Here is a 10,083-nt window from a genome sequence, read left to right as displayed (position 1 = left end):
AACTCATAGCACCATAATTTGTTAACTAGGGAAACCCTTGCCAAGGGAAAACTCGATGGATATGGTACCCATAAAATGATCCACTAATCAAAAGTATATGGTTAAATATATTTACTCTATTAAGATTCTATTACATATGTATAGTGTTTTGGTCCTTTTTAGAGGACTTAGGCCTTGTTAGAAGCCTCGACCCTATTAAGAGTTGCTTCAACCCTATTAGGAGTTGGTACAAATACATATACAAGCTGAGCTCAATGCCCAAACATGTAACTTACAATGCATTTCCTTGATACCAAAACCTCTTTCTTGCTATTGATATCTTAAATATTTGATATGTCACTATTGTTCATTACAAAATTTGCAATCCTCTGATCATACATCAAAATTTGCATCACATAAAGTTCGCATAGTCTTCATAAGAAGAACACAATAATTTGCACATTTCTTACAACTTACACACAACTTCACATATTGTAATCTTTCCTTTATACCCTTAAAATTTATAAATTACTGTTGAGTTAGCCTTCAAGCTTTCACACACTTGGTAAAATATAAAACTAACTCTTTCTCACTTAGGGTTAACATCTAGGATGTCGTCCCTAAATAGTCAACTAATTATTTCATAAACAAAATACTTCCTTAACTCATAATTACCCATTTACTGTTATGCTTGTATATTGTTGCAACTAGTAAATTTGTCATATCTTCTTTTGTACTAACCGTATTGACTTACACACTTACATACATCATCATGATATTTTCTACTATTCGTACATAACTTTGCACATGGAAATAAGGCTTTTGTTATTTGTACATATCAAAATTGTCTCTGTCTTGTCAAATAAACTATCTTGTACTTAGACAAATTTCAAGTCTAACTATAAAATTTTCTTGTACATAATGCCTTATTCATACAAGGTATATGTTTCCATAAATGACAACTCTAACTCTTTTATAAATTATCCTACTTAGCCAAATTTCTAACATTTCATTTCTTGTAAGGAGAGAACCAGGCAGTAAGAAAATCTTTAAATATTGGACTTGTGATGAATGTGGTCATTATGCTTCTAAGTGTTGTAAAAGAGTGAAAAGGTATTAAAAAAATTCAATTCTAGAAGTCCTAGAGAATTTTTGTATGCAAATGAAGATGATGAGTCTAATGAGAGAATTGGGAGTGAGATTGATAATGAGTTAGGATTTGTAGCTATAAAAGAAGAGAATTATGGTAAAGAAGTTAGATAAGAGAAAGCCCCAGTGTCATAGCTTGAGAACAAATTTGATTGGATCATAGATAGTGGTTATTCACATCATATGAATAGTGACATGAATAAATTTGTTAAGTTCAATATTCATGATGGAGGAATCATCAGAGTTGGTAACAATATGGCTTGCCATATCATGGGAATGGGATCTATTACTCTTGATGGAAAAACTAACCCAAGTGATTTTTACTTTTTTTATTGATAAAGGCATAATCTATTGAGTGTTGGGCAGTTGATTTATAAGGGATATTAGTTATAGTTCATAGAAAAGAAATAAATTATTAAAGATAAAGATGGTAAGTTTAGTGGCACTGGTGTAAGATCCAAAGGTAGTGTTTTTTAGCTGAACCCTATAGAGATTACATGTTTGGTTGAAAAAGTTGATTATAGTTGGTTATGGAATAGAAGGTTTTGTCATATAAATTTTGATAATATTGTGAAGGAAAGTAGTACATGTTCTATTAGAGATTTACCAAAAAATTGTAAAGCTTACTATTGTTGTGTGCAAGGAATGTGTTATGCCTAAGTAGAAGAAAAGCTCTTTTCCTAGCAAGAATTTCACTAGAACAAGAAAAATTGGAGATTGTTCATATTGATCTTAGTGATCCCACTAAGACAAGAGGATTCTATGGTGAAAGGTACTTCATGATTATTGTTGATGACTTTACTAGGATGATGTGGGTAGCATACCTTAGAGAAAAGTCTAAAGCATTTGAGAAGTTTAAGTTGTTTAATAATATAGTTGAGAATGAGTTTGGATTGAAGATTAAATATTTAAGATCTGATAGAGGTGGAGAATTTATATCGAATGAGTTTAACACCTTTTGTGAAGTGAATGGCATTAAGATGCAGCTATCAACTCCAAAGACTCCTAAGAAGAATAAAATTGTGAGAGAAGAAATAGGTTTATAACAGAAGCAATAAGATCTATGATGTTTTAGATTGATGTATTAAAGACATTTTGGAAAGAAATAGTTAATAAATCAGTATATGCAATGAATAAAGTGTAGATTAGAAAAGGTATGAACAAGACACCTTATGGACTATGGTTTGGACATGCACCATCAGTGAAGTATTTCAAAAAATTTGGAAGTAAATATTATATTAAGAGAGATGATGACATTGTTAAGTTTGATGCAAGAAGCAATGATGGTATGTTCCTTGGCTATTCATCAAAAAGAAAAGCTTATAGATATTTTAATTAGAGGACTAAGACTATCGTTAAGAGTGCAAATGTAAAAAGTGGACAAAATTTTGGAGTTAAAGAAAGAATGCTTGATTATAATTATGATGATGAAGAAGCTAATCCTAAGCCTATTCAATAAAATTTTGATACTTTCTATGAGACTAAAATTGATTTGCAAAATGATATTGTAATACCTCTCCTTTTCTATCATTGTAGAATTAATTATTAAATTTCTATATGACTCTTCTATAGATGTGTTATCCCTTATTTGAATATTTGAAATACAATACTTTAATATGTTGAGTAATTGATTATGTCAAGTTGTAACAATTTCCTACTAGTAGTGATGCTGCTTTAATTTCTCTTAGTTAGTTAATGAAATTACTTTTATAATGATGGCATATGGTGTGTCTTAGAAAGATGTTTAGTATGTCCCACAATGATGAGAAGTTCATGTAAGAATATGATGTTATTTATGTTTAGGATTTACTATTATATGTACTCCATACTTGCATGTGTATGGTGTGTGTGTGTGTTTTATATTTATGTTTGAAATGCCTGATATGGTTGAGGGAGAGAGTTGTAGTCACCTACTAGTCAGGATCTAAATGATGTACCACTTCCTACCATCGTATGTTTAGCTTAGATATATATGCACATGTACATGCTCGTATTATATAGATTTGTAGGTACTGGGCATCGACTTCCCTGAATTGTCAGGATGAGTGTGCTTTATCACAATAACTTAGTGGTAAGAATGAGGGGATAATGTTCAGATCCAATCCCATCCATAGCCTAATTACTTGTCTTGAAAAGGAGGACATGTATCTAGTGTTCCACTATTTTTAAACCCATGAGTTTATGTTTGTCCATATTGTTTACTTTTGAGTTTTGGTCAGTTTTGGTCATGTTATTTTTTTTGGATTTGACTATGTGATTTATCCGGTAAATGATTTAATTATAATATTTGGGTTAATCATATAATATTGAGAATTATTAAATATTATTTGATTAAAAAGAGAATATTAATATATGAGAATATTTAATTAATTAAAAACTAATTAAATATATGCTTTAATTTAAAAGACTTAATTTAGAGGTCTAATTTAGAAATTTTGTTAAAGTGAAATTAGAATATGATGATATTTAATTAATTTATAATTAATTAAATATGTGCTTCAATTTAAAAGATTTAATTTAAAAGTCTAATTTAAGAATTTGGATTAAAAGAGAATAAAATATTAAAAGATTAAAGATTTAATATTGCTTTACTATAAATATTTAATTAAAAATTATTAAATTAGAGTTACTTTTAAATAATTAGCTTTAATTATTATTAATTTAAATAATAAACTACACTTTCAATAGTGCTTGCACTGATTAATAAAGTGGAGAAAAAGAAAATAAAAGAATAATTTAGTCAAAAAGTTCTTTAAGTGTGCATGAAAGGATTAAATAATAAAAATATATTTTAAGGAGAGGTCTTTGTATGTTCGAAAACTAGAAATCCTACATAGATTTAAACTATTTATTAAGAGTTTCGAGCTCATTTCTACAAACACAGGGTTTGGGGAGCAAAATTTGGAATTGGATCAAAAAAATTGTTTGAAGTTTTGGAGGATTTGCATGCATTCATAGATTGTCTCAGATTTTAGCTATTTTTTTGAGGTAGAGTTTGAAAATTCATTATAGAATTTTATTAAAAGATATGTCGACTTCATGTCTTCTTGGGTGCTTGCATAATGCTTATTAATTTATTGTATTGATTTTGGATAAAGAATTATGTTGTACATTCTGAAAAAGTAAAACTTATTAATCAAGAAAACTTGATAGAGGAAAATTGTAAAAAAATCTAGAAAATTATTATGATTGTATTATTTTAAAGTCCTTTCCAATATAAGAAAAATTTGATTATAAAAAAATTGGAAGAAAACAACAAATTGAACAGCTAAAGTTTCAACTTTAAATTTGTCATTAGAACCATGTAATTATCATAAAAATTTTAAATAAAGATAAATATCCTTCTTATATCTAAAATAATCTGGTTGCAAAATTTATTGGAAAAGTAAAAGATTAATTGAGAGGAAAGCATATTGTAGCTAAACTTAAGCATGCATGTGAAAAAAAAATACTAAAGTAAGTATAGTATGGTTGAATGATTTGAAAGATCAAAGGCATAAGAAAATACTAATTGAATGTCTATGTTTATTTTATAAAAATATATTTTTATTTTCAAATTTATTTATTAAAAAAATATGATTAATTATTAATTTTAGAAATTTAAATTTAAATTAAAAATAATATATTATTTATTTATTTTGAAAACTAAATAAATAAATACTATTTATTTTCTTATAAATGAGTTTGTAATATCAATTACTTTTGAAACTCTTAGTGGGATAGATAAGATAGGATAAGATAATATAAGATAAATTTATTAATGTCCAACAGGAGACCAACAAGGGTCTATGGGACTAAAAACTTATAGAAAAAGAAGCAAAGAACCAGCAGACCACCAAACAGTGGTTAGGAAAGCAAACAAAAGAGAAAAGAAAACCATATACAAGACACGAAGTAAGGGTTCTTTTCTAGGTTGGAAGAAGTCTGGCACTAAAGGATATGGACCCAAGGGAGAGAGCATGTAGTCATCTTTGAGATCTACTAGTGGGCTGACACTGATGAAGATGAAGATGAAGATAATCCATGTGGGGTCACACAAATCTGAAGTGAATAGTGGTGGAGGTATTTGAGGGAAACTTCACACCCCACCCAGAGGGTAGGGGTGAGAAGAATTTTGTAATGAGCTGCTCTATGGCCTACTTCAGGGGGAATAGAAGTTGTAGGGTGTGGTCACAAAGTTGCATCACCTCCCAGAGATAAAGTGTCAAACATCTCTGATCTATGTAGATGAAGAATGAGGTTAATGAGGTGCACTCTCTAAATAAACAATAAAATCTCCCTCTGATCTCGTAATAAATAAGGCAATGGAAAATGAAGTGTAACTTAGTCTCGATCTCAGACAATGTGCATAGCCTATAAATATGGTCCTCTCTATCAATGTGGTGGTCTTTCTAGGCCCATAGATAGTGGGAACCAACCCTGAAATATCGTAACATGAACTGAAGAGCATGGCACCAACTCTGAGATATATATTTGGGTTGCACAATAATCCCATCCTACATGTCTAGAAAGTGCTCAGCATAGAAAGCCATCCTCAGACTTAACCCCCCAGGTGGATTAGTCCAAGTTGTAATGAGGTATTGTTTGTAGATGTCAAGCCTAACCTACTCATTCAACTCTTGTTTGGAAGGGAGAAGGAGCATCTAATGAGAATCGAAAGGAAGGTAGGTGATCAATGTCTATCTCGATGGAGCTCAAAAGGGTGGCCTGGACATGCAAGCAATGGACTCTCAAAGAGGTGTTAGATCTAGCAAGCACAACTAAGGAGCAGTATGCAAGGTAAGAGTATCTATCTTGGCTATCAGTGGAGTCTAAAAATAGCCCCCAACCTAAAGGGATGAGCTTTGAACTCATCCAGAATGATATTATGGGAGATAGAGTGATGACATATGATAGTCTGTCAAAGTAAGAAAGTCTAAATATGCTCAATGGAGGCCTAATCTAAGTCAAGAAATGATGGTCTCTAAATGACCAAACCATATAGAACTGTAGGTCTAACTAGAGAGTCTAGGAGGGATAGCTTGGATGAGGTGTCCTAAAAATGGTGTTTGAAGCACTATCTCTCAATCATGGCAAGAGAACCCATCCCTTTGTTGATCCTAAGCTAAATGGTGGGTCTCAAACTAAAGTGAAGACTAAAGAACTTGACCCTAAGGTAAGTTTATGAGGAGGCAATCCCAATCTCCTAACCCTGGAAGTAGGAATGTAAGTGTTAGGTCTTCAAGTAATTAAAGACCATGACCCGAGTCTTCCCCAAGTTAACCACAAGTTGTCTTGAGTCACAAAAGGAGGCTAAGTTGTCAAGAGTTCTCTTGAGGATCTCTGGTGAGAAGGAAAGAAGAATCACATCATCTGTAAAAAGAAGGATGGAGACTAAAACTTGGTGTAAGTAACAACCATCACCTAGAAAGGATGAATCTTTGACAAATCCCTCAAGCTCGTCGATGCAGATGCCAAAAAGAGTGGGGGAGAGGGGGCACCCCTACTTCACCCTAATAGTTCTCTGAATAGGATCAAAGCGCCCCACTGGAGTCCTAACTCTTCCCTCAACCTACTCATAGAGTCTCATAATAGACATCAAAAGTGTCTCTGATATCCCAATGTCTATAAGCCTCTAAAAAGGGGGCTACTCTAGATACAGAATCAAATGCCATATGGAAGTCCACAAAATAATAGTAGACTTTCATAGAGTGATGATGAGCCCCCTCAATGACTACCCATAAGGTCAAGATATGATCCATAGTCTGATAATCTGCTCTAAAACTAGATTGGCCTATAGCCCTATAGTTCCTCCTATCTAGTTCCCCCAAAAGAATAGTTTTCAGTGTTGTGGCATAAATTTTGGCAAAGGTATGCCTAATCATGATGGCCATGTAATTGTTGGGGTTAGAAATTGGCCCCATCTTATGAATCAAATGGATCACATGCCTCGACCAAACCTCCAAAAAGCTGGCACAAACCACTCTATTAAAGATTATGGTGAGATAGGAGCCAATCACTGGGCTACTAAGATTGAGTAGTTTCCCTTGAAAGCCATACTCATCGGTAGCTCTACTGCATCTCATAATTCTGACAGCTTCGTAGATGATGGAAGTGGTAAAGATACAATAGTGAGGGGGTGAGATGAGGTGGAGAGGTGGTTGACTTGGGATGTCAGAAAGGGTGGTGGTGTGGGAGATGAGGGAGCATAGGTTGATGGAGGAAGGCAGGGGAGGATATCATAGGAACAAGGTGTGACAAAAGAGCTTTGGGTCTTGGCTAAGCATAACATATAAGGATCTACACTATGAAGCAATGTATTCACATTTCTTCACATGAAGAAACTAGTAATAGGAATTTTGAAAATAGGTGATAGCTAAAGGGGGGGTCTCAAAGGTTAAAATCAAGCAGGGATGAAAGGCTATACAATCAACATCAAACCAAAAGTCCATAGGGAACATGTTCTGGCACTTGGATCTAAGGATAGGATAGTGGGGGATGGAAAGGAAATTTGACTCCCAGATGGTTGTGGTCAAGAGGTCAAACATGGAGTAAGCATGGTTATAGATAGAGAAACACATAGGCAAGAGGAGTCAATGCAAGTGGAAAATGAAGAGGTCCCTATCACCCTCAGCAAAGTGGAAATGGAAATGGCTAGGGTTGTAATCTAAAGTAGTCAGGGGTGGGGGTTTGGGTAAAGGTGTGGAGCAGCCTTCCCCATATAGGGAAGGTGAGACTAATGAGAGGGGAGGGAGAAGCAAAGCGCAAGGCACAAAAGAGCATGGTCAACAAGTGAGAGATGAGCTATGGTGAAGTTACAGATTGAAGAGATGAAAGAAGCACCAGTGATAATGTAGTCAAATACACTGGTGCCCTCATAGTGTGGCCAACAAGTAAAAATCTCAAATCTAGGAAAACAAAGAAGGTCATTTAGAATAACCAAATCAGAAGACTCACATAGTTGGAGGAGGTGATGACCATAGATAGATAAAGATACATTGTGATCCTCAAAAATATGCTCGAGTCCCAAATTGACATGATCAAGTCTTGTAATATAGGTCTAGTTCATGCCTCGATCATGTATAGGGGTATGTCATTCCCTAGTTCATGCATGGAAGTTGCCTAAGATAATGATATCACCCAAGGCACTGAATTTGGAAATGCACTCAATTAGATCAGTAAATGGAACACCATCCTTGGTACTATGAATGGTGTAGGGAGAAGAGGCTAGTGGAAAGTAACAAACTATGATGAAGATATCTCACTAATGGTGTCTATCATGACATACGTAGATCCACATAAATTTGGTATGTGTGTTAGAATAGACCATAGAAGTAGCACTAAAGAGGTTGTCTCTAATCAGGCAGGCAACACCTCCAGACCCCCGCACACCACCAAAGGAGTGAATTTCATCCCTAAATAATGATAACCACTAATAACTATTGAGACCCAAAAGGGGATGAGCAGGACTCTCATGGGTCTTAATGATAGCTAAGATATTAGTTGCTATAGTATTCTGAAAAAGACTTGGCAATCACCAAAAAGATCTATTACCATTCAAACAATTAACAAGGAGAGAGCCAAAGGGGGGGCTCTTGCCAAAATGATAGCATGGTCTTCATTTGGCCTTATTGGCCTTAGCAGCCTAGCTTGATTCCCACTTGCTAGGTGGAGAATCTTGTATCACTACCCTGAGATTCCTAATGACTACCCACTTTACGTTGCATCTGGCCTCCACTACAAGGTTTCTATCCTATTTTAATTCAATCACCTATGCTTTAATGAGATCTCATCTAAATAAAACCTAGATGGAAGAGAAAATGGTCTTCTTTTTTCTCTAAGAACCTATAGCATGTCATGTAAAGAAATAAACCTAATAATAAGAGTTCTGTCAAAGCATGTCCAACATCTGTCAAGTGAAATATCATGAATATCAAGAGGATTTTTGAGGAAGGAATTTTTTACAAAGGAGGGATCAGTGGTGGGGGGGAGACCACAAACATGTAAATTCAACTCATGTGTCTATCTCACCTACTCATCATTCATCTTACCTTGAACCAGCTTTTCAATCCCTAGGAGAGGTGCAGAATTGATTTTTTTCACAAATAGAAGCCCAAGATTTAACTTTTTCCTCTATCTCTTACATTAAGATTAAATATTTAGCCACTATATCAACTTGTGAATATTTGTAGTTGTGGAGACCTTCCAAACTCATAATAATTGATTCGATATCAAATTTGATACATGTTATTTCTACATTGAAGACTGATGAAAAACTATGTAAAAGTTGCTTTAATTCTGACATCGAGGTGGATAGACTAAGCACAATATTGTGGAGCTAGGAGTTTTCAACCTCAAGCTTGATGAAGCAGTCATGCAACCTCTGGTAAGAAAGAATTGGAGCCTCCCCATTCACCACATCCATGGAGTTTCCTCCATGTGAAATTCCACCATTTCTAGCATTGTTTTTGAGTCCCATAACTACCTATAGTTAGAGGTCAAAGAAGCCTCCCACAAAGCTAAAGGTTATTTTCTTCAAAGCCATCAGACATTATGTCAAACAGTTTGTGGTCATTCATAATACACCAATTCTGCCCCCAAATTTCACTGTAATTTTGTCAAACAGTTTGCATACACTCACATTTGTGCCTCAATTTCTAAGGAAATAAAAGAATAATTTAAATATGGTTGGCTCTTTAATTTCATTAATTTTCTCATAAACAAAGAGGAAGTGATGGCCAATGTACTAACTTTGCCATTTTGCAGGTGGCAAAAGAGAAATTTGTAATGGAAACTAAGAGAGAACAAGCCAGCAGAGGGATTGATCAGCACCAAAAATCATGTGGTCCTATCCAACAATTGGGTTCAATCCCCAAGATGCCCTACTAAAAGAGCACTGCAAATGGAGCCTACCTCTACTATACAAATCCACAAAAATGTTAATGGTTACAACTCTCACTAGTCTCCACTAGATCC

This window comes from Cupressus sempervirens, chromosome 8 (genome assembly GCF_028749045.1).
Source record: "Cupressus sempervirens isolate cs-2001-9-10 chromosome 8, ASM2874904v1, whole genome shotgun sequence".
Taxonomy (NCBI): Eukaryota; Viridiplantae; Streptophyta; class Pinopsida; order Cupressales; family Cupressaceae; genus Cupressus; species Cupressus sempervirens.
This window is presented reverse-complemented; position numbering follows the sequence as displayed.